The 22,134-nt window shown below is 40.0% G+C and overlaps 1 long non-coding RNA gene across 3 annotated transcripts in view; it reads right to left on the bottom strand.

The window, feature by feature from the left end:
* LOC114806566 overlaps positions 1-22,134 on the bottom strand; it is a 75,285-nt gene that overhangs the window by 2,519 nt on the left and 50,632 nt on the right. The gene's annotated exons all lie outside the window — the stretch shown is intronic.

Below are 22,134 nucleotides of genomic sequence, written 5' to 3' on the forward strand. Positions count from 1 at the left end.
ATTATTATTATTGTTACCAAAAGACACAATCCTTGCTCTGAAAGGGATTCAGAATCTATGCAGACAGACAGACAAACTATTTTCAAATAGAGCAGAGAAAGGACATGGATATAGCAGACAGAAGCCTGATTGTATTAGGATGATAAACTAAATTAATAATTAGATATACAGTCGAATAAACATGCAAGCCTGAGCATTAAAAATTGAGATAAATAGACCCAAGTGCTGAAAGGTTGTTGTTGGGTTGAGGCAATGTGGCACAGGTTGGGGTGTTGAGAGTTAAATGGAGAAGGCATCTAGGGGATGGTGTGATTGTAGGAAGATTTTGAGGATGGGAAGAGCTGTTTGGTGAATTCAAGGCCGGTGAATGATTTGAGCAGGAAGTCTGAGGTGGGAGGGTTGAGAGTGGGATTCTGTTAGAAGTTGAGCTTGTGAAGAGCCAACAGTGTCAACTTGGGAGTAGTAAATGAATAGAACCAATATGTAAAATATGGAAAATGAGTGGGCAACTTTGAAACCAATAGTAAGCAGTAACTGTGTGATGAGGAAAGAAATGGGAAGTCAAATTTTGTACAAATAAACAACAGCTGATCAAGTAAATCAAAACGACAAGAAAACTTATCCAAGCAATGCTGATTCTTAGAACTTTGAACATGAATTTGTTCAAGCTGAAAGAATCCAAAATATAACCTATTTGACTCATTAGCCTGGAGAGCAAAATTAATACAAATGGGAGACTAGTCATTCAATAGCCACAGGCTATTGGGGGATTGAGCCTGGGGTGTGATTGAAAAGGATGGGGAAGATATTCAAAGAAGCATTGTGGTTTGTCTATTGAAAACAGCTCAGTTCTGGGAATCAACATGATGGAAATGAAAGGATTAGAACCTCTAAGATTTAGAGATGAAGTAGGATATTATAGCAGACTCTGGATAGATCAAGAACGAAGGCAGAAAGTGATTAACTAGGAAGAGGGTGATTTAATGCAAATTTGATGCATTAATGCAAATACACCAAATAGGAATATGGAACACTAGGAATTAGAGAAATTATGTAAAGGGGAAAAAATAAAGAACAGGAGTTGAGTTGTGCCACAGTCATTTTTCTTTAATATGCATTCTTGATTATCCCCTTGTAAGGAGAAATTTAATTGTAGAACTCTCCCCCTGTTCAAAATTGGGCCTATCATCTACCTATCTATCTATCTACCTACCATCTACCTATCTATCATCTTCCATCTATCAATAAACACTCCCTCTTCTTTTGACGGTGCATTGCATTCTATTCCAATTAAATGTTGCCAAGAGAATATTAACTCATTTCTTAACTGTGTTCTAGGTAAAATATGTAATGAAACATTAATTTTGGCAGAACTGACTGAACTTTTTTTAGTATCATTTGTTCCACTGACTGTAGGATTGGGTGAGAAACACAGAAGAGAACACAAAGTTGACAGAGGTGAGGTGCTTCATCACTCATTTAATCGATCAATGGGATTTACTGAACACTTACTGTGTGCAGAGCATTGTACTAACTGTTAGGAAGACTACAATAAAACTGAGCTAGTAAACATGTTTCATGCCCTCAAGAACCATACAGTCGATGAGAAGTAGCTTTAATATTGTTACCTGTAGTAGACCTGGGGAAGTACTACATTTGTCAGGAATTTTTGTGAAATGTTTCCAATCAATAGTATTAATTGAATGCCATGTTTATGCAGAACACTGAATTAAATGCTTGGGGAAGTACAATAAATTTAATAGGCATGATTCCTGCTTTCAAGGAGCCTATATTCTAGGATTTTAGTGCAGACACTAAGATCAATTACAGGTACAAGAAATCAATAGAGTGAAAAGAGGCATCCCTGCATGAAAGAATAAATCCACTCATTCATATTAATTTTAGAAGTTATTATTATGAGCTTCTCTAGTCATTTAGTATTGTCTTATTCCTAGTCTAGCCATAAAATTGTAATATTACTTCTTGGTCCATGAACCATGACTGGAGAGTTTGCCAAATTTACATTAGAATATTAGTTGATATTTTGTAACTAAACATCTTAAATGATAAGAAAAAAAAGTCCAGAGACATTGACTAGCACTTAGCAATTTGATAAGTTGACACAATTTTTGAAACAATTGTATTATATAACTGACAACTAATCCGTATTGACTATATTATCTTGCCAGAATAAATTGTCCCAGGGCCCGGTGATTGCAAGCACTGTCGAATCCTATTTAAATACTCAGAAGGCTGAAACGGTAGGGAATATTGGAAACAGCAGTAGAACAGATCAGTGTGGAAAGAGTTGCAATAAGTAGTAATCTATTTATTAACCACTTATTATGGAACCCAAAGTAGTTTATGGGGGGAAAAGGGGCTGAATTTTATAAATTTGACCATAGTGGGAAGTCAAGTCTCCACTGAACCAGAACTCTTGACTCATGCAGTTTCTGATAACTAATTGACTCCAACTCTGTGGTACTGTCCCGAACACTCACTACAGTGCTCTGCAAATGGTAAGCGCTCAGTACATACCATTGATGATGAGGATGATGATGATAACCCTTAGTGTGTTAATATACCAGATGTGTTCATTCATTCAATCGTATTTATTGAGTGCTTACCGGGTGCAGAGCACTGTACTAAGTGCTTGGAAATATAATTGCATGGCTTGTTAGACAGAGAACCGACCTGGGAGTCATTGTCATGGGCTCTAATTCTGTCCCTGCCACTTGTCTGCAGTGTGAGTTTGGGCATGGCATTTCACTTCATTGTGCCTCAGTTACCTTATCTGTCAAATGGGGATTGAGACTGTGAGCCCCACATGGGAGAGGGACTGTGTCCAACCTGATTTGTGCGAATTCACCCCAGCACTTAGAACTATGCCTGGCACATAGTAAGCACCTAACAAATACATTATTATTATTAATGAACTATGAAATAAAGTACATTCCCCAAGTGCTTAGTGCAATGCTCTTCATAGTGTAAACTCAACACAGCATGGTTCAGTGGAAAAAGCACAGGTTAGGAGTCAGAGGTTGTGGGTTCTAGTCCTGACTCTGCCGCTTGTCATCTGTGTGACTTTGGGCAAGTCACTTGACTTCTCTATGCCTCAGTTACCTCATCTGGAAAATGGGGTTTAAGACTGAGCCCCACATAGGACAGCCTGTATACTTTGTATGCCCCCCCAGAGCTTAGAACAGTGCTTGGCACATAGTAAGAGCTCAACAAATGCCATCACTGTCATTATCTTATGGCTTTATGGGTTTGGGAGTCAGAAGACCTGGGTTCTAATCCCAGATCTGCCACTTGTCTGCTTTGTGACCTTGGGGAAGTCACAATTTCTCTCTACCTCAATTTCCTCAACAATATCTGTTCTCCCTTCTACTTAGACTGTGAGCCCCATGTGGGACAGAGGGACTGTGTCGAACCTGATAAACTTGTATCTACTCCAGTGCTTAGAAGAATTCCTGACACATCATAACCAATCAATTAATAGTATTTGAGTGCTTACTATGTGCAGAACACTGAACTACAGAGAGTACAACACAACAGAATTTGCAGGTACATTCCCTGCCCATAATGAACTTACAGTCTAGGTGGGGAGAATAAGAACTTAACAAAAATCAAATTGCATAGATAAACTTCATTCAAATGTGGGATCTGGTCATTAAGCCCCACTTAGAATAAAATTATATTTTGGCATAACGATATCTACATACTGTCTGCCTTCTCAAGATGTGTGTGTGTGTGTGTAAGTTACATAGGGAAATATGTGTTCCATGTTGGGGAAGTTATATTTTTTCAGTTCTATCCAGTCTCTCACAGCATCTCAACTTTTTTTTCTCTCCATTTATTACAGCATAAATTTAAAAGCACGTAGAAGGTGTATACGTACAACTCGTGAAGTGAAACATGTGAATCCTCAATGGAGTTCAGAGTTTCATTCTTCTATGAAATATTTGGTAATAGAAAATTCATGATTGTTTTCAGTGACATGCCAATATTTCTACATTAAACAAGCATTGCAGTTGCACAGCAGGTGATACATATAACTCAACAGACTTTGAAGTACCAAGAAATATTGCAAGTGTTCACAGGGTTTATTGCTTTCTACAGAAATCACTGTGTTCCCTTAATATTATTCATCATGCCTGGCCGACATTTCAATTGGACCTTTGTCTTTGGAAGCACAACTTTTCTTTATCTTAAATCCTTTTCCTACAAAAGTATTCCTCTATGAGCCTTGCCCTCAATAATAGAAATTTGGGGCTTCTCCAGCCCTTCATGAGACTTACAATCTTTCTCAGTCCCATTTTACAAGTCAGGAAGCAGGCCCAGAGTGGCGAAGTGACTTCTCCAAGGTCTCATGGCAGGCCCATGACAGGAGTGGCTCATTTGTGAGAAGCAAAGTGGCCTAGTGGAAAGATCACTCCAGCCTGGGACTCAGAGGACCTGGGTGCTACTCCCAGCTCCACAACTTTTCTGCTATGTGTGACCTTGGGCTAGTCACTTAACTTCTCTGGGTCTCGGTTACTTCATCTGTAAAATGGGAATTAAGGCTGTGATCCCCATATGGGACAGGGACTGTATCCAACGTGATTAGTTTGTACCTATCTACAGCAGCACTTACTGCAGTTCTTGGCTCATAGTAAGTACTTAATTCCATTAGAAAAAAAAACCAAACCCAGTTCTTTTGACCATTAATTCTTTATTTTTAACTGTAGTATTTTTTTAAGAATTTACTATGTGACCAGGACTGTACTAAGTACTGCAGGATATATTCTGCTACTTTCGCTACCAAACGTTTGGCAAAATTTCTTCAGCTAGATTGCTGTTTCAAATTGCTCATTATTGACCTATGAAGTTGTTATGTTAAACCACATGATCCCTAGTTAACTAAGCGGTGTTCTGAATTTTTAATTGTACTTTGGGGTCTGTCATTATTTTCATACACTGTTAGATAAACCTTTTCTTAATAAGCATGGAACTAAACATGTAGGAATATACAATACTATAGAGTTGTCTACTTTAATAAAAGTATATAAATAATTACCTTGATAACTACTGTAACTGAAATATCAAAAGTGTTTAATCAGTTTTTGCTAAATCTGTATATAAATAGATTTTGCAGGAAGGATAATGGTATCTTGAGTATTTGTTGAATTTATTAGTCATGAGCTCAATGGATGAATTTGAAAATAAAACTAGGAGGAGTTTTTGAACATGAGTTACTTTCTTGTAGAACCTCCCGCTATGGAAAACTCATGCTATAATATATCTCTTGGGCTAAAACCACATGAGTAGGCAAAGAGAGCTTCATCAAACAGCCTGCAGAACCCAAGGAGGTTTGTACTGATGCAGAACAGTTAACTAAATCCCAATCAAAAATGCAGAGTGAAAATATGCAAACCTACCCTAAAGATTAATATTTCATTCAATCATTCAATTGCATTTATGAAGTGCTTACTGTGTGCAGAGCACAGAACTAAGCATTTGGAATGTACATTCAGCAATAAAGAGAGACAATCCCTGGCCACACTGGGCTTACAGTCTAGAAGGGGGGAGACAGACATCAAAACAAGTAAACAGGCATCAATATGAATAAATAGAATTGTAGATAGATACACATCAAAACAAGTAAACAGGAATTAATAGAAATAAATAGAATGATAGGTACATATATACCCAAGTGCTCTGGGGCAGGGAGAGGGCGGGGAAGCAAAGGGAGAGAGTCGGGGTGATGCGTAGGAGAGGGGGAGCTGAGGAAAAGAGGGACTTAGTCTTTCCTAAGAGGGAAGTAATGTGACTAAGTGGAGAGAACAGAGGTCCAGAAGTCAGAAACCTGGAATTCCAACTCTGTCACTGATCTGCGTGACCTTAATCTCTCATACTATAAAGTTTAAACCCATTATTTTAATGGGTTTAAAATACCCATTTCCCCCTTCCTCTTAGTCTGTGTGGGACATAGACTCTGTCTGATTTGATTGTTTTTTCTCTACCGCAGTGCTTACCACATAATGAGACTTTAATTTTTAATGCAATTATAGTTTTTATTTCTGTGATATTTTGTAATTTATTCCTTCCACAGATTTCCCTCATCCACTGCTTGGGTTAGGTTTTTTTTTTAAACCCTGAGTTGGCAGTGCCATATAGACCATATAAATTTTAGGGGTAGGATTGGAGGCTTCACTGCTTAGTTAGCCGTTCCAAATTTGTATTGTCAAAGATCAGCATTGTCAGCATGCATGAAATAGAAATGTGAGAGGTAAAAGAATATATGTTAAAATCACGTTAACTAGTTTTGAACAAGAAATATTAAAGTTTAGTTCAAATTATAGTAGTTAGTGAGAAATAAGGAAACATCCTTTGCCTTTTTTACAAATTGTTCAAACGATTTGTTTGCATGTGCTAGATTATAAACTCCTCGAGGGCAGGGATCGAGCCTTCTAAATCATATTTTGCTCTCACAGGTGTTTATCACAGTGCTCTATGAAATACTATTTTAAATTAATCAGAATTAATCGAGTGATTACTGTGTGCAGAACACCGTATCAAGTGTGCTTTGGAGAGTATGAAATAATGGAGTCGATAGAGACATTCCGTGCCCGCAAAAGGCTGAAATTCTAGGATGATGGTATGACATAAAAACCATGATTAAGGGAAAAAAATTAGAATTAAATTAGGACAAACTATGGAGTGCCATGTTTGGATTTTAGTTACCTCACCTTACTGATCTCTTACTACAGCCCAGTCCGGACACTCGGTTCCTCTAGTGTCCGCTTGCTCATTGTGCCCTGATCTCATCTATTACACTGCTAATCCTTTTCCCACATATCTCTAGCCTGGAACTCTCTCCCCATACATATTCACAAATTATCACTCTCTCAACCTTCAAGATCTTATTAAGGTCCCATCTTTTCCAATAGGCCTCCCTGATAAAGCCCTTTTCCCCCCAACACCCTCTCCCCAAAGCATAATCTATTCACTTGAATATACGTAATTTATTTGAATGTCTGTCTCTCCATAAAGACTGTCCAGGGAATATATCTACTAACTCTATATTATTGTATTTGCCCAATTGTTGAGTACAGTGCTCTGCACACAGTAAGTGCTCAGTAAATGCAATAGATTGATTGACCTTAACTAGCTGAAGAAATTCCTGAAAAGCAAATATCTAAAATCCCAACCTTGTTCAAATGGAGAGATTTGGGTTTGTTGCTTAACAAGAGTCAGATGGATACATGTCTGACTTCTTCATTTCATAAACCTAATCCTAAAGAACAAGGGACCTTGGTGGTGAATAGAGGCTCCACAAAACATATAATATTTTGTTGAGAAATGTACTTCAGAGTTTTCTCTCAGAAGTCCATACTATATAGCTGTTTTCACAAAGAATATTTGACCAGAGACCTGATATCTTCAGAGTAAAACTGATTATTCTTTCTCCTATTTCAACTATCATCTTACTAGATTGTGTTAAACATCACTTCTCTGAATACCCATTTCTTTCCATCTTTTCAGGTCATCCTCTTGAACTTGTTGAAAAAACAGTGACTGAACTTGGAAACAACATGAATGAAAACAAAGAAAAAAAATAGAGATCCAGTATATAAATCTTATTTAAACATTATAACTCTATTATAACACTCATAACTTGCTACCATTATTGTAAAATATTTGATCAAATAATCATGAAAGCATGATATTGTATTGGGTATCATGCAAAGAAAGTCAAAAACTGTCTCTGATCTATATATTTCACAGAGATATAGTTCAAAGTAATTATGGACTGAGAGCCATACTGTAAACCATGAGACAATGTAAGGTGGACAAAGTCCTATTTTTCTCAGAAGTGACTTTCAACTTTTTGAATTATGCACGGATGTTCTTTCAGTCCTGGATGAAAATTCTGACATTTAAAATTTAGTTAGAAGTCTCAGTAAAGGACAATCAAAGCATATGACCTATCCCCAGTTGCAAACAACTTTCACCATTAATGGTGGAGGCAGACAGGGACATTTATAAGCAGTGGAATCAGTATAAAGAAATGAATCCTCAGTTAAATATACATATGTACACAAGTGCTGAGGATGAGTATTAATAAATTCATAAACATTAAAGGTAGCTCTAGGGTTGAAATGACTAGGGAGGGTGGGAATTAAGAAGACTTGTTGAAGGAAGTGGAATTCCATGAATGCTTTCCAGGTGAGGAAGGATGAAATCTGAAAGGGTCAGCAAGGAGGTGAGAAGAGTTCCAGATAGAAAGGGATGAAGAAGAGAAATGGAGAGGGGAGAGTTGCCAGCAGAAACCAGTTACAAAGCAAGCTAGGAGGAGTGTGCAGAGGGAGCCAATATGCAAGATGGGCCAGATTGGTGGAAACTCTCATCCATGTCTAATATTTCTATGATGATAAATCATGACTGGGATAACCATGACCTAATTCATGAATGACAGTGATAATAACATTAATATCTACTAATCCTGGTAGTTAGGTATTACAAAATGTCCCATGACGGGGACAAAAATTTTAGCATTGAAGCCAGATGGCCAACTATTTAAAGATCTCGGCGTATACTAGAGCCAGCTCTGCTGTTGGATTAGTGGAAAGAAAAGCCTCAGGACCCAGGTTCGCCTCCCATTCAAGTGGGTGATTCTCATCATCATCACAACGTATCCAGGCCCTCCAGACATTACAATGATAATTACAGTATTTGCTAAGTGCTTATTACATGGCAAGCACTGGATTGAAAATAGAAACAAGATAATAAGGTCAGGCAGAGCCCATGTCCCAGATAGGACTCACAATCTAAACAAGAGGGAGACAACAGAACAGTGCTTGGCACATAGTAAGCGCTTAACAAATACCATAATTTTTATTACTAAATATCCATTTTACAGGTGAGAAAACTGAAGTACGGAGAAGTTGCCCAGCAAGTAAATGATGTAGCAAGGGGTAAGCTCATTGTGGGCAGGGAATGTCAATGTTTTTTATTGTGTTGTAGTTTCCCAAGCACTTAGTACTGTGTTGTGCACAGAGTAAGTGCTCAATAAATACTATTGAATGAATAAATAACTAATTGAATGAATGAATCTTCCAACTCCCACTCTTTCTACTAGGCCACATTCCTCTCAAAAAACCTGATAAGCATCCTTTCAAATATATATATTTTATATTTGAAGAATAACCTAATCTAATGTTAAGGTTGTGAGGGTGAGGCTGAGAAGTAAACTAGATGGAAAACGACCAGTGTGTCATTGTTACTATGACTCTGAAAGTGTCAATAATTTGCTCTTTCTTTTTTTTTTAGTCAAAATAGCTTGTGTCAGAAACATGATTTGGCAGGGGTGAAAGAACTTATTTAGCCCTGTTATTAGCTAACAATATCTCTGAGAATTAGCTGTAATCTTGACTGTTAACTAATACGATTTTGCAAATGAAGTAATGAACTCATGACTTCTTTTGTTTCTTGTTTTCCCAGTGCAGGGTTTTCTATGTAAGCTATAGCAATACACCTATTCAATACTTTAATTACCGAAGCTTTAGCTCTCTCATGGGGGCATTGTGAAGATTAATGTTTCTCTGGTAATTTAAGTTTGTAATATGATTTCAATTCCTCTAGGGGGAAGCATTATATAAATTTTTAATAATGATAATGACAACAATAAAACAATGATCAAAAACATTAAAATTTGCTACAAATGAAAGTGCTTCCAATAGAGAAGTAAAGTAAATAAACGAAAATCACTAAATGAAAACAAACAATTTTCATTTGCCTTTACACTACTGGGGTGACTGTCAAAAATCACATACAAACCCAAGGGATGGATTGAGGTAATCTTTTACTTTATGCAAGGATTAAAACAAAGGGACATCAGCTGAGGTGGATAATATCTATTTCATTTGGAACATGTCTGGGGGAAGAGCTGGTTCTGAATTCATTGTAAACTTTTCAAATAACTTTTGTAATTATTTATTGTTCAAGAATAAACTTTTCTTCCTATTTCCCGGTCTTGGTGCTTTAAAAAAAAGTCAAATGCAATCTCTCTTGAACCTGGATTTGGAAGACTTATGAATTTTGAAACTCAACCCCATTTTTCTTATCCTTTGCAAATATTACTTTGACTTCTCCTAGAGGAACTGAGTGACCTCTACCCTGTAGCTATTATTTGAGTGCACTGCGAATACTTGGCAGTCAAGTATTCTGAGTGAGAAACAATTAATTAATTCACTACCAGATGATTTCCATGCAAATCTGACGTACTCTGCCATTGAAAACATAGAATGAACAAAGATTCAAGGTCAAAAATGACACCTTGAAAAATGCAAAGCAAAAACAAAATGCAGAGAAAAACTAATTCAAAAACAGATAGTAAAGATAATAGATTGAGACCAAAAGGCAAAAAAAAAAATACTATTTATCACAAAAGTGAATAAAAGAGCTATAAAAGGAACAAGTTAAAAAAAGATGAAATGAAATTAAAAGAAAAAAACACCTCATGAAAATAAAATGACGCTCAAATGAAACAAAAATACTCCCATTGTGTGTAATTTGCAGGCAGGAACTGGTGTCTGCTTAACTCTGTTGCACTCTTCCAAGTGTTCAGTATAATGGTCTCCATGCTCAATAATATATTTTATATACAGTATAGTACATACATCTTATAAATACAATAATGGCATTTAAGCACTTCTGTGTTCTAAGACCCCTCTCAGTGTGGCACCTGGAGAGTTTTCCAATACTCTTCCATTCCCAACTATGAGAGAGAGACTGAAGCAGAAGCCTACTCATTCCATTCCTGACTTGGGCAGTGGCTAGCGAGTGGCAGGCAATCTGCTATAAGTCAAAACTCACCCATGCTGGGCAACAGAGGCATGGGAGAGAGCTGAGGGCGGAGACTCAAGTTTACTGCATGGAAAGAGGCAGTGGTAAACCTCTTCCAGACTTCTGACAAGAAAAATATCTGGATCCACTACCAGAGCAATTGCAGATGGAGGTCAGGCAGAGAGGTGTCTGTAGAGTTGCTATGGGTTGGCGATGACTTGATAGTATAAGACTTTCATTCATTCATTCATTCAATAGTATTTATTGAGTGCTTACTATGTGCAGAGCACTGTACTAAGCACTTGGAATGAACAAGTCGGCAACAGATAGAGACAGTCCCTGCCGTTTGACGGGCTTACGGTCTAATCGGGGGAGACGGACAGACAAGAACAATGGCAATAAATAGAGTCGAGGGGAAGAACACCTCGTAAAAACAATGGCAATTAAATAGAATCGAGGCGATGTACATTTCATTAACAAAATAAATAGGGTAATGAAAATATTTACAGTTGAGCGGACGAGTACAGTGCTGAGGGGATGGGAAGGGAGAGGGGGAGGAGCAGAGGGAAATGGGGGGAAAAGAGGGTTAAGCTGAAGAGAGGTGAAGGGAGGGTGGGAGAGGGAGTAGAGGGAGAAGAGGAGCTCAGTCTGGGAAGGCCTCTTGGAGGAGGTGAGTTTTAAGTAGGGTTTTGAAGAGGGGAAGAAAATCAGTTTGGCGGAGGTGAGGAGGGAGGGCGTTCCGGGACCGCGGGAGGATGTGACCCGGGGGTCGACGGCGGGATAGGCGAGACCGAGGGACGGTGAGGAGGTGGGCGGCGGAGGAGCGGAGCGTACGGGGTGGGTGGTAGAAAGAGAGAAGGGAGGAGAGGTAGGAAGGGGCAAGGTGATGGAGAGCCTCGAAGCCTAGAGTGAGGAGTTTTTGTTTGGAGCGGAGGTTCATAGGCAACCACTGGAGTTGTTTAAGAAGGGGAGTGACATGCCCAGATCGTTTCTGCAGGAAGATGAGCCAGGCAGCGGAGTGAAGAATAGACTGGAGCGGTGCGAGAGAGGAGGAATGGAGGTCAGAGAGAAGGCCGACACAGTAGTCTAGCCGGGATATAACGAGAGCCCGTAGCAGTAAGGTAGCCGTTTGGGTGGAGAGGAAAGGGCGGATCTTGGCGATATTGTAAAGGTGAAACCGGCAGGTCTCGGTAACAGATAGGATGTGTGGGGTGAACGAGAGAGACGAGTCAAGGATGACAACGAGATCGTGGGCCCGAGAGATGGGAAGGATGGTCGTGCCATCCACGGTGATAGGGAAGTCTGGGAGAGGACCGGGTTCGGGAGGGAAGATGAGGAGCTCAGTCTCGCTCATGTTGAGTTTTAGGTGGCGGGCCGACATCCAGGTGGAGACATCCTGGAGGCAGGAGGGGATGAGAGCCTGAAGGGAGGAGGAGAGGACAGGGGCGAAGATGTAGATCTGCGTGTCATCTGCATAGAGATGGTAGTCAAAGCCGTGAGAGTGAATGAGTTCACCGAGGGAGTGAGTGTAAATGGAGAACAGAAGAGGGCCGAGAACTGACCCTTGAGGAACTCCAACAGTTAAAGGATGGGGGGGAGGAGGCTCCAGCGAAGGAGACCGAGAATGATCGGCCAGAGAGGTAAGAGGAGAACCAGGAGAGGACAGAGTCCGTGAAGCCGAGGTGAGATAAGGTATGGAGGAGGAGGGGATGGTCGACAGTGTCAAAGGCAGCAGAGAGGTCAAGGAGGATCAGAATGGAGTAGGAGCCATTGGATTTGGCAAGAAGGAGGTCACGGGTGACCTTAGAGAGAGCAGTCTCGGTAGAGTGGAGGGGACGGAAGCCAGATTGGAGGGGGTCTAGGAGAGAATGGGAGTTAAGGATTTCTAAGCATCGATTGTAGACGACTCGTTCTAGGATTTTGGAAAGGAGGGGTAGTAGGGAGATAGGGCGATAACTGGAGGGGGAAGTGGGGTCAAGAGCAAGCATGTGCTAAGAGCTAAATACTATTAATTCATGAAATATGAAACACTCTTGAGCATGTTTAGTCAATCCATGGTGCTTACTGAGCACCTCTAGAATATTGTACTATATGCTTGGGATAGTACAATGCATTAGAGTTAGTAGACACCATTCCTGCCCTCAAGGTGATTTACAGTTCTGAAATTTGTTCTACAGATCAGAAATATCTTGAGTTATTGAAGCCTATTCAAATGTATACATGACTACCATTATGTTAATACCACCTGGTTTCCTATTGCTAGACTGTAAGCTCCCTGTGGGCAGGGAGCAAGTCGACCAACTGTGTTGTAATGTACTCTCCCAAACACTTAGTATACTGCTCTGTACCCAGTAAACTCTCAAATACCTTTGAAAGATTGATCGATTCATGTATGCCATAACAATTGCTCAGCTTGATTAGGATGGACCACTTATTAGGAATGGATCGACAGTTTTTGAGCAAATAATTTTTAAGGCAAATGAGACAAGGAAGCATGAGATAAAAGAGTGTCACAAACTTTAAACATACCGTCACACCAGAAGACAGTATTTTTGTGCTCACACTGAGGCTGGATCAGGATTTGAAATTGACAGTCCTCACAGTACAGGGTGGGTGCAATGGAACAAGGTGTAAATAACACCTCCCCACTCTTGTGCACATCAAGGTTGCCTTTTGCTGCACCAGTATCCTCCCTAGAAATTTTCTTTTGCAAATCTACAAATATCTCTCTCTTCCCATCCCTTCTCGGCTCAGAACCTATCAATCCCTGGCTTCCCTTAGTCTCCTTAATCTTTCTCCCCTCTTTCTCAATCTCTGACTCTACTGAATTGCACCCCTAACTGTAAGGTAATTCCAATGATTGCCCATGCTTTTCTACATCAGGAATAAACTCCAGGTCAAAGGACCTGTGCTCTCAGCTCTCCATTCTATATCGCATCCAACTACAAATCAGCATTTCTGAATCACCAAAGCACTTAGGTACTCATACCACTCACCGTCATCTCCCCCATATCATGTGTCTTGTCTTATGCTGTCGAGTCGTCTCCGACCCATAGTGATTCCATGGGTACATCTCTCCCAGAATGCCCACCTACACCTGTAATTGTCTGGTAGTGGATCGATAGAGTTTTCTTAGTAAAATCCAGAACTTGCCTCCTTCTGTGCAGTAAAATTGAGTCTCCACCCTCGACTCTCTCCCATGCCACTGCTGCCCAGCACGGGTAAGTTTTCACTTGTAGCATATTGTCTTCCACTTGCTAGCCACTGCCCAAGCTAGGAATGGTATGGACAGACCTCTGCTTGACTCGCCCTCCTGTAGTCGAGACTGGTAGAGGACTGGAAACTCTCCAGAGGTGATTCTGAGAGGGGGATCACATATTTACTTAGCTTTATTTTTTATCACTTCTTCTCTATCTGTACTTCATTTTTTTTTTTTTTGGTCTTCCCTGCTAGATTGTAAGCATCTTGTGGAAAGGTCTCATTTCCACTCACTCACTATTTTACCCTCTTAAGTGCTAAAATGCAAAGCTTGACCTATAGTAAGTGCTCAGTAAATCCTACTGTTAGATGGATTAATAATTTATTTCCAGTCAATCAGTCATATTTCTTGAGTGCTTACTTTATGCAGAATACGGTACTAAGCACTTGGAATAATGAAATATGACAGTGAACAGTCACATGCCCTGCTCATGATGAGCTTACAGTCTAGAGAGCTCCTTATCTTCCCTCCCAAACCCTGTCCTCTCCCTGACTTTGCCGTCACTGCGGACGGCACTACCAACTTTCCCATCTCACAGGCCCGCAACCTTGGTGTCATCCTTGACCCAGCTCTCTCATTCACCCTACACATCCAATCCGTCACCAACACCTGCCGGTCTCACATTCACAACATCGCCAAGATCTGCCCTTTCCTCTTCATCCAAACTGCTATCGTGCTAGTACAAGCTTTCATAATAGCTTGACTGGATTATTATGTCAGTCTCCTCCCGGATCTCCCTTCCTCCTGTCTCTCCCCGCTCCAGTCTATTCTTCATTCCGCTGCTTGGATCATCTTCCTACAGAAATGCTCTGGGCATGTCATTCCCCTCCTCAAAAACCTCCAGTGGTTGCCTATCAACCTTCGCATCAAACCAAAACTCCTCACTCTTGGCTTCAAAACTCTCCATCACCTCGTCCCCTCCTACCTCACCTCCTTTCTCCCTTTCTATTGCCCACCCCATACACTCTGCTCCTCTGGTGCTGCTCACCTCCTCATGGTGCCTCGTTTTTGCCTGTCGTGCCATCGACCCCTGGCCCATATCCCACCACTGTCCTGGAATGCCCTCCCTCTCACATCCATCAAACTAACTCTCTTCCCCTGTTCAAAGCCCTATGGAGATTTCACCTCCTCCAGGAGGCCTTCCCAGACTGAGCCCCCCTTTCTCTCTGTTCCCCCTCCCCACCACCCTCCGCTCTTTCCCCTCCCCCTCCCCTCAGAACTGTGCTCATTTGTATATATTATTTATTACCCTATATATTTTGTTAATGAAGTGAATATCCCCTTGATTCTATTTGTCTTGATGATGTTGTCTTGTTTTTGTTTTGTTCTGTTTTGCTTGGCTGTCTGTCTCTCCCGTTTAGACTTTGAGCCCATCATTGGGCAGGGATTGTCTCTATCTGTTGCTGAATTGTACATTCCAAGTGCTTAGTATAGTGCTCCGCACATAGTAAGTGCTCAATAGATACTACTGAATGAATGGAGAGAGTATGGCATTTTTTCTATGATATACTAGGAATTCACATGTTTCACATGATTCTTGATCCTTATGCAACCTGAAAAGATTTAAGTGAGGTAATTTTCATTCAGGTTCAGCCCATCTCCTAAAATTTATCTGTCTCTTAGATCCTTTTTCGATCTTGTTCTTTGGCGATTGGTAATTGCAGACATCCAATTCATGCCTCCTGGACATGTGCTACGTATGAAGACTGGAGGACCACCCAATCTGGTCATTCCAGAGTCCAGGTGCTTGTCCTCCACAGAAGGAGAATCAGTGTGCTCTAGTGGATAGAATCCAAGCCTGGGAGTCAGAAGGATCTGGGGTCAAGTTCTAGATCTACCACTTGTCTGCTGGGTGACCTTGGGAAAGTCACTTTATTTCTTTGTTGGTGTCCAATCTAATTACTTTATGTCTACTCCAGTGCTTAGAATAGTTCCTGACACATAATGAATGCTTAACAAACATCATAGAAAAAGGAGAATGAGCCTGTAAGGTGCACTTGTGTCTCCTTTCTTTCTTTCTTTCTTTCTTTCTTTCTTTCTTTCTTTCTTTCTTTCTTTCTTTCTTTCTTTCTTTCTTTCTCATTTTTTTAAATGGTATTTATTAAGTGCTTACTAGTTGTCAGGCACTGTATTAAACCCTGAGGTAGATACAGGTTAATGAGGTTGGACATAGTTCATGTCCCACATGGGGCTCACAGTCTTAAACCCCATTTTACAGATGATGTAATTGAGACCCAAAGAAGTGAAGTGGCTTGCCCCAGGTTACACAGCTGACTAGTGATTGAGTTGAGATTAGAACCCAGGTTCCTCTCACTCCTAGTCCTGTGCTCTAGCCAAGAGGTGACACTACTTCTCCAGGCCACACTGCTTCAGGTTTATGAAATCTCTGACGCTGTGGTCCAGCCAACCTGGCAAGTGGGGATGGATCCATCACCTTCAACTCCCTAACATGAAACAAGACTGCTCACTCATCATTCAGGACCACATTTCACAGAGGGGCATGGGGTTCCCAAGGAGAGATGCTCCCTAAATCCTGTTCTCCTGAGAGCCACCCTTTCCATTTCCTCCCTTTCAGGAACAGAACTGATCTTTCAATTGAATGTCTACAAACAAGAACCCAGGCTTCCTCTCTCCCACTCACTGGCAGTAAATTAAGTTTCTTATTATCCTGCCGCACACCCATTAATGGGTGAGTCTGTCTCTAGGATGAAAATAACTGCCTCATAGTATAATGAAAAAAGAAAATAATCTCTTCTGAGATCAATGACATGTAAGTGATAGTGGTTTTTGTTATGCACTTTGAAGCATTCAATAACCTGGCCTCCTCTTATCTTACCACACTGTTTTCCTTCTACAACCCAGCCCACACACTTCAATCCTCTAATGCCAACCTACTCACTGTATCTCCGTCTCATCTATCTCACCACTGCCTATTCACCCACCTGCATCCTGTCTCTGCCCTGGAATGCCCTCTCTCTTTAGTGGAGCTATTCTGGAGGCTAGAGAAGATGTGTATTTGTAGGTTAAGAGATTGGTCAAGACTAGAGAGGTAAATTAGGGAGTCATCCACCTTGTGAGGGGCTGAACTTCCTGACACATTGAGTGAAGAGCAAGAAAAGCAGGAAATCTGGCAGAGAGTCTTGTGGTATGCCATTAGAGATCTGGCTGTGGCAAAGAGATCAAGTGAGGACATTTTTAAAAAATTAGGGGAAGACAGAGGTTTAAAATAGGAGTGTGAAGTGATGAAGGGTAGTAGCATGTGTTTAGAGGGGCAGGTAGAGCGAATAGATTTAGACGATTGGCAAGAGATCAGCCCATGAGAAACAGCTGGCAATCAGAGAAGAATGAACAAAACGTAGTGAAGCAAACAAAGCCTCAAATAGTGTCATATAGCAGTAGACTATTGCAAAATGACTGAAAAAGAAAGTGTCAGTCGCACATTCTTTTTTTCCACATGTTCACATACACTGTGAGCCCCAAAAGGGAGAGGAACCATATCTAATTCCCACTGGTGAATTCTCTTCCAGCACTTAGTACAGTGTTCGGCACATGTTTCATATATATTTTTACTACTAGATCATTCTATCTGTACACCAACATATTACATGTTTTCTGGTGTCATATATGAAGAATGAGCAATGATGAATATAATGTTCAGCCACAGTGAGTGATTATTAGTGTGATAGAAGCACAGGTATCTATTGGTACAGAGATCAAGAAGTAATGTTTTCCCCAAGGTGACAGGTTACATCTTCTGTTGGAAGAGTGAAGAAATGAGGTTAGTTACATTTTATTTTTAAAATGTCTAAGAGATCCTTCAGCACCTTGCAACAGCACAAGAATAAATCATGTCTATGTACTGAAGCCCTCAAGCAGTGCTCTCTGTTCTACGAGGACTAAAACTGCTGTGACTTCTGCTAAAACATTTCTTAACTCCACTAATCATCTATTAGAAGATGTATTTAGTGTGAGCTTAATAGTGTCACAGAGTACAAGCTGCCTGAATAATTTGCAGCAGTGAGCTTGCTGGCTCCACAAGGTTGAATCCTGCACTGCAATTGAGCTCAGCTGAAAAAAAAAATCTCTCTCAGAGAAAAACACTGTGTGAAAGCCTAAAGAATAGAATACCCAACTGCTTTACAATCTTATCCAATGGGAATGGCTTGTAACACAAATTCAAGCAGTGACCATTTTATTTTCTCCTTCAAACACTCTGTTGTCAATGCTGGAGTTAGAAAACTGGATTGGCTGGATTGTTGGTATGTGATTCCCGTGAGAGTTAAATGATTTCATGTTCTTGTGGAATTCACAACTACTTTAGATCAAAATATTTATATATATTTTTCATGAGAGGTGAATTTATAAAATAAAAAATCAGCTTTTTTACCATCTTCTCTAGTAAAGGATTTGACCATATGAATTGAAAGATGAAAAGAAATCATTCCTTGTGAGACTTTTTGAAGAAGTTATTCTTTACAAAATCTTCCAAGAGAAATAGTTCTGTCTGAGACAATGCCTCTAGCCAGTTATTTCTTATTTTCAAGATAAAAGTTGTTTCTGTCTAATAGACTGTAGAAATTCACTGAAACAAACAAACAAAAAACTAGCCTTTGGTTTCCTTAATTCCTTTAGGCCATGTCTATTCACTGACAAAAGCACATTTTCAAAAGACATAAAATGCTGTGAACAAGTTATCAAGCCCAGAAATAGAGTGTGGGGAAGCATAATGAGCTATTTTATCCCATCTGTCATTTATTCCATCTATAATTAGTTTTTTTCTGCCTATGTCTTCCTTTAGTATATAAGCTTCTTGTGGGCAGGGATCTTTTACATCTACTCTTCCATTTAACTCTCCCAAGCGCTTAGGAAAATGTTCTGCACACAGTAACTGATTGATTGACCAAAGGAAAACAGAAAGGATGCGGCACCGCTTAGTGGAAGGAACATGGGCTTGGGAGAAAGATGATGTGGGTTCTAATCCTGACTCTGCCACTTGTCTGCTGTGTTATCTTGGGGAAGTCACTTAACTTCTCTGTGCCTCAGTGACCTCATCTCTAAAATGGGGATGAAGATTGTGAGCCCCACGTAGGACAACCTGATTATCTTGAATCTACTCCCCTTTAGAACAGTGCTTGGTGCATAGTAAACACTTAACAAATACCATTATTATTATTATTATTACTCCAGCACTTAGAACAGTGCTTGGCACATAGTAAGAACTTAACAAATATCATTATTATTATATCTGATACCATTCCATTATCAAGACTAATAGTCCATTATCTGGCTTCATAAGATTACTCATATTCCTACCTTTATCTGATAGGGAAGAAGAGATCTTCGCTATCATCAATCAATCAATCATATTTATTGAGCACTTACTACATGTAGAGCACTGTACTAAATTCTTAGGAGCATATGCTGTCATAGAGTTGGTAGGCACACTTCCTGACTGCAAGGATTTTAGAGGCTAGAGGGGAAGACAGACATTAAAACAAAATATGTACTTAAGTGCTATAAGTGTGAAGATGGAGTGACTAAAGGCTAAAAATCCAAATGCAAAAGTGAGGCAGAAGAGAGACAGAGTAGGGGAAATTCAGATTTAGTTAGGGTGTGGGATAAGGGGACATGAAGGAAAGACCTTTACTAAATCTACGCTATCATCCTTTGATAGAGGATGTAGGGAGAGAAACAGATTTATTCATTAAGCTTTGCAAACTATTTCTTCCATGGTAGGAGTCTGTGATTCTATGTGGAATGGCAATCCATTAGATATGCCCGAAATTGCATAGGAAAAATTAAAAAAAACTTTTTGACTTTTAATAGAGGAATCCATGATAAATGAGGAAACTGAGGTAACAGAGTTCTAACCCCAGCTCTGCTATTTGTCTTCTACGTGACCTTAGTCATGTAACTGAGCTGTGCCTCAGTTTCCTCATCCATAATATGGGAATAAAATTCCTGAACCTCTATTCCCCTTAGATTGTAAGCCTTATTGTGGGACAGGGACTCTGATTTTCTTGTACTATATCTTCCTTAGGGCTTAGTACAATGTTTGGCAAATAATGAGCACAATAAATTTCACCATTATTAATATTGGTTACAGGGACTTCAATCCATGTTAGAATATAGAAATAGAGCCACGATTCCACTTTTCATTCATTTTTTTAAGTGACTGTCACATTTTTTTAAGTCACTCATTAGGACTTTTTGAATAAAGAAATATTTCTTTAAATAATGAGAGAACTAAATAATATCTGTTATTTGGAAGATTCCATGGAAATAACAGTGTCATCTTTGGATAAAATCCAGGCCATTTGGGGAAAATCTATTTTCTTTATTGGTAGGAGAGTACTTAACGCTCAATGATAATAGAATGATAGTAATATAGCTATTCTATTCAAATTAACCTTTGTTCATAGTGCAGTAAATCACATTGATTTCACTCATTCAGTGAAGTAGCAATGGATATTCGGTTACCAATAAACTCCTTAAATTAGATTTCCAATCTTGCCTCAAGTAAGTTGCAGTCACATCTTCAGGGCTGTTGAACACAACATCTAATCTTGGCAGAATTCAGCCACCAAACTACTGCAAGAAGGAAGAACTATCAACGTCCTTAAGCAGAAGAAATTAAAGAATGGACTTAGAACCTATTTCTGCCATGGAGAGATTACTTGAAAAATTAATGTGTAAATATTGAATACAAGAATCATAATCACTAAGATTGAGTACTTTCTATGTGCAGAACACTGTACATGCTGCATGGAATGTACAGAAGCAGTCTGCCCTAGTGGATATAGTACAGGCCTGGGACGCAGAGGACCTGGGTTCTAATCCAGGCTCCTCTATTTGCCTATGTGAAATTGGACAAGTCCCTTCACTTCTCTTTGCCCCAGTTTCCTCAACTGTAAAATGGATATTCAATATCTGTTTTTCCCACTACTTAGGTTGCAAGCCCCATTTGGGACAGGGATCATATCTACTTGTATCTACTCCAGCACTTAGAAGAGTTCTTGAAACATAGTCAATGCTTTCCAGATGCTATAAACAATACCCCCAAACCCTAAAATACTCATAGTCCTGGCCTTTAGAATCTTCCCATCAATAATGATAACGATGATGGTATTTGTTAAGTGCTTTCTATGTACCAAGCACTCTTCTAAGCTCTGGGGTAGATACACAAGGCAATCAGGTTATCCCACATGGGGCTCACAGTCTTAAATTCCCATTTTACAGATGAGGTAACTGAGGCACAAAGAAGTGAAGAGACTTCCCCCAGGTCACACAGCAGACAAGTCGCTGGGACGGGAGTAGAACCCAAGACCTCTGACTCCCAAGCCAGTGCTCTTTCCACTAGACCATGCTGATGCTTTCTACTTAGTCATGGGATTATGGTGACAGATTTCTGGCAAAAAGTATCAATGTATTTAAATATAATTTCCTTCCCACTCTTAGATATCCTACTCTCATTTTGGAGAGAGTTGTGGGCTAATAGATAAGGGGAGAGGCCAAGTTCCAAGCCAGGGTTACAGCGTGAATGAGGAGATGGAAGCCTGAGGTAAATATGATCGAATATGAATGAATACTGCTCTCCTACTACGTTTGCAAACGGGTGATGTAATCTGACAGGGCAAAAAGAGTTCAACAACGATCTGGAGAACCAACAGCCAAACTGATGCCGTCATGCTGTTTTAGCATCTATGGTCCAGCGGCTGCAAGAAGCAACAAAGCAAAGCAGTTGGCCATGATATATTTTGTGTTGACCGCATTGCCCAAACTAAGATTTCACATCTGTCAGTTTCATTTGAAAGGTAAAATGATTACCATGGCTCATTGGTTTTCGAGGACAGAAGAGTCAGACAGATTAGGGTCTGAGTTTAGCCTTCAAACATTGTTCAGGGCTAGCCCGTTATGCAACGGGGACGTGTCACGGGGTGGTGATGAATCTAGTGTTGGTGTCCAAGAAAAATAGAAGTTTCTGTTATTCAGCTACGCGTAGCTCACCGTATAAGACAAGAGCAGCGGGTTTTGCTAGTTACCAG

The sequence above is a fragment of the Ornithorhynchus anatinus genome, chromosome X1, assembly GCF_004115215.2.
Source record: "Ornithorhynchus anatinus isolate Pmale09 chromosome X1, mOrnAna1.pri.v4, whole genome shotgun sequence".
In the NCBI taxonomy this organism is placed as follows: domain Eukaryota; kingdom Metazoa; phylum Chordata; class Mammalia; order Monotremata; family Ornithorhynchidae; genus Ornithorhynchus; species Ornithorhynchus anatinus.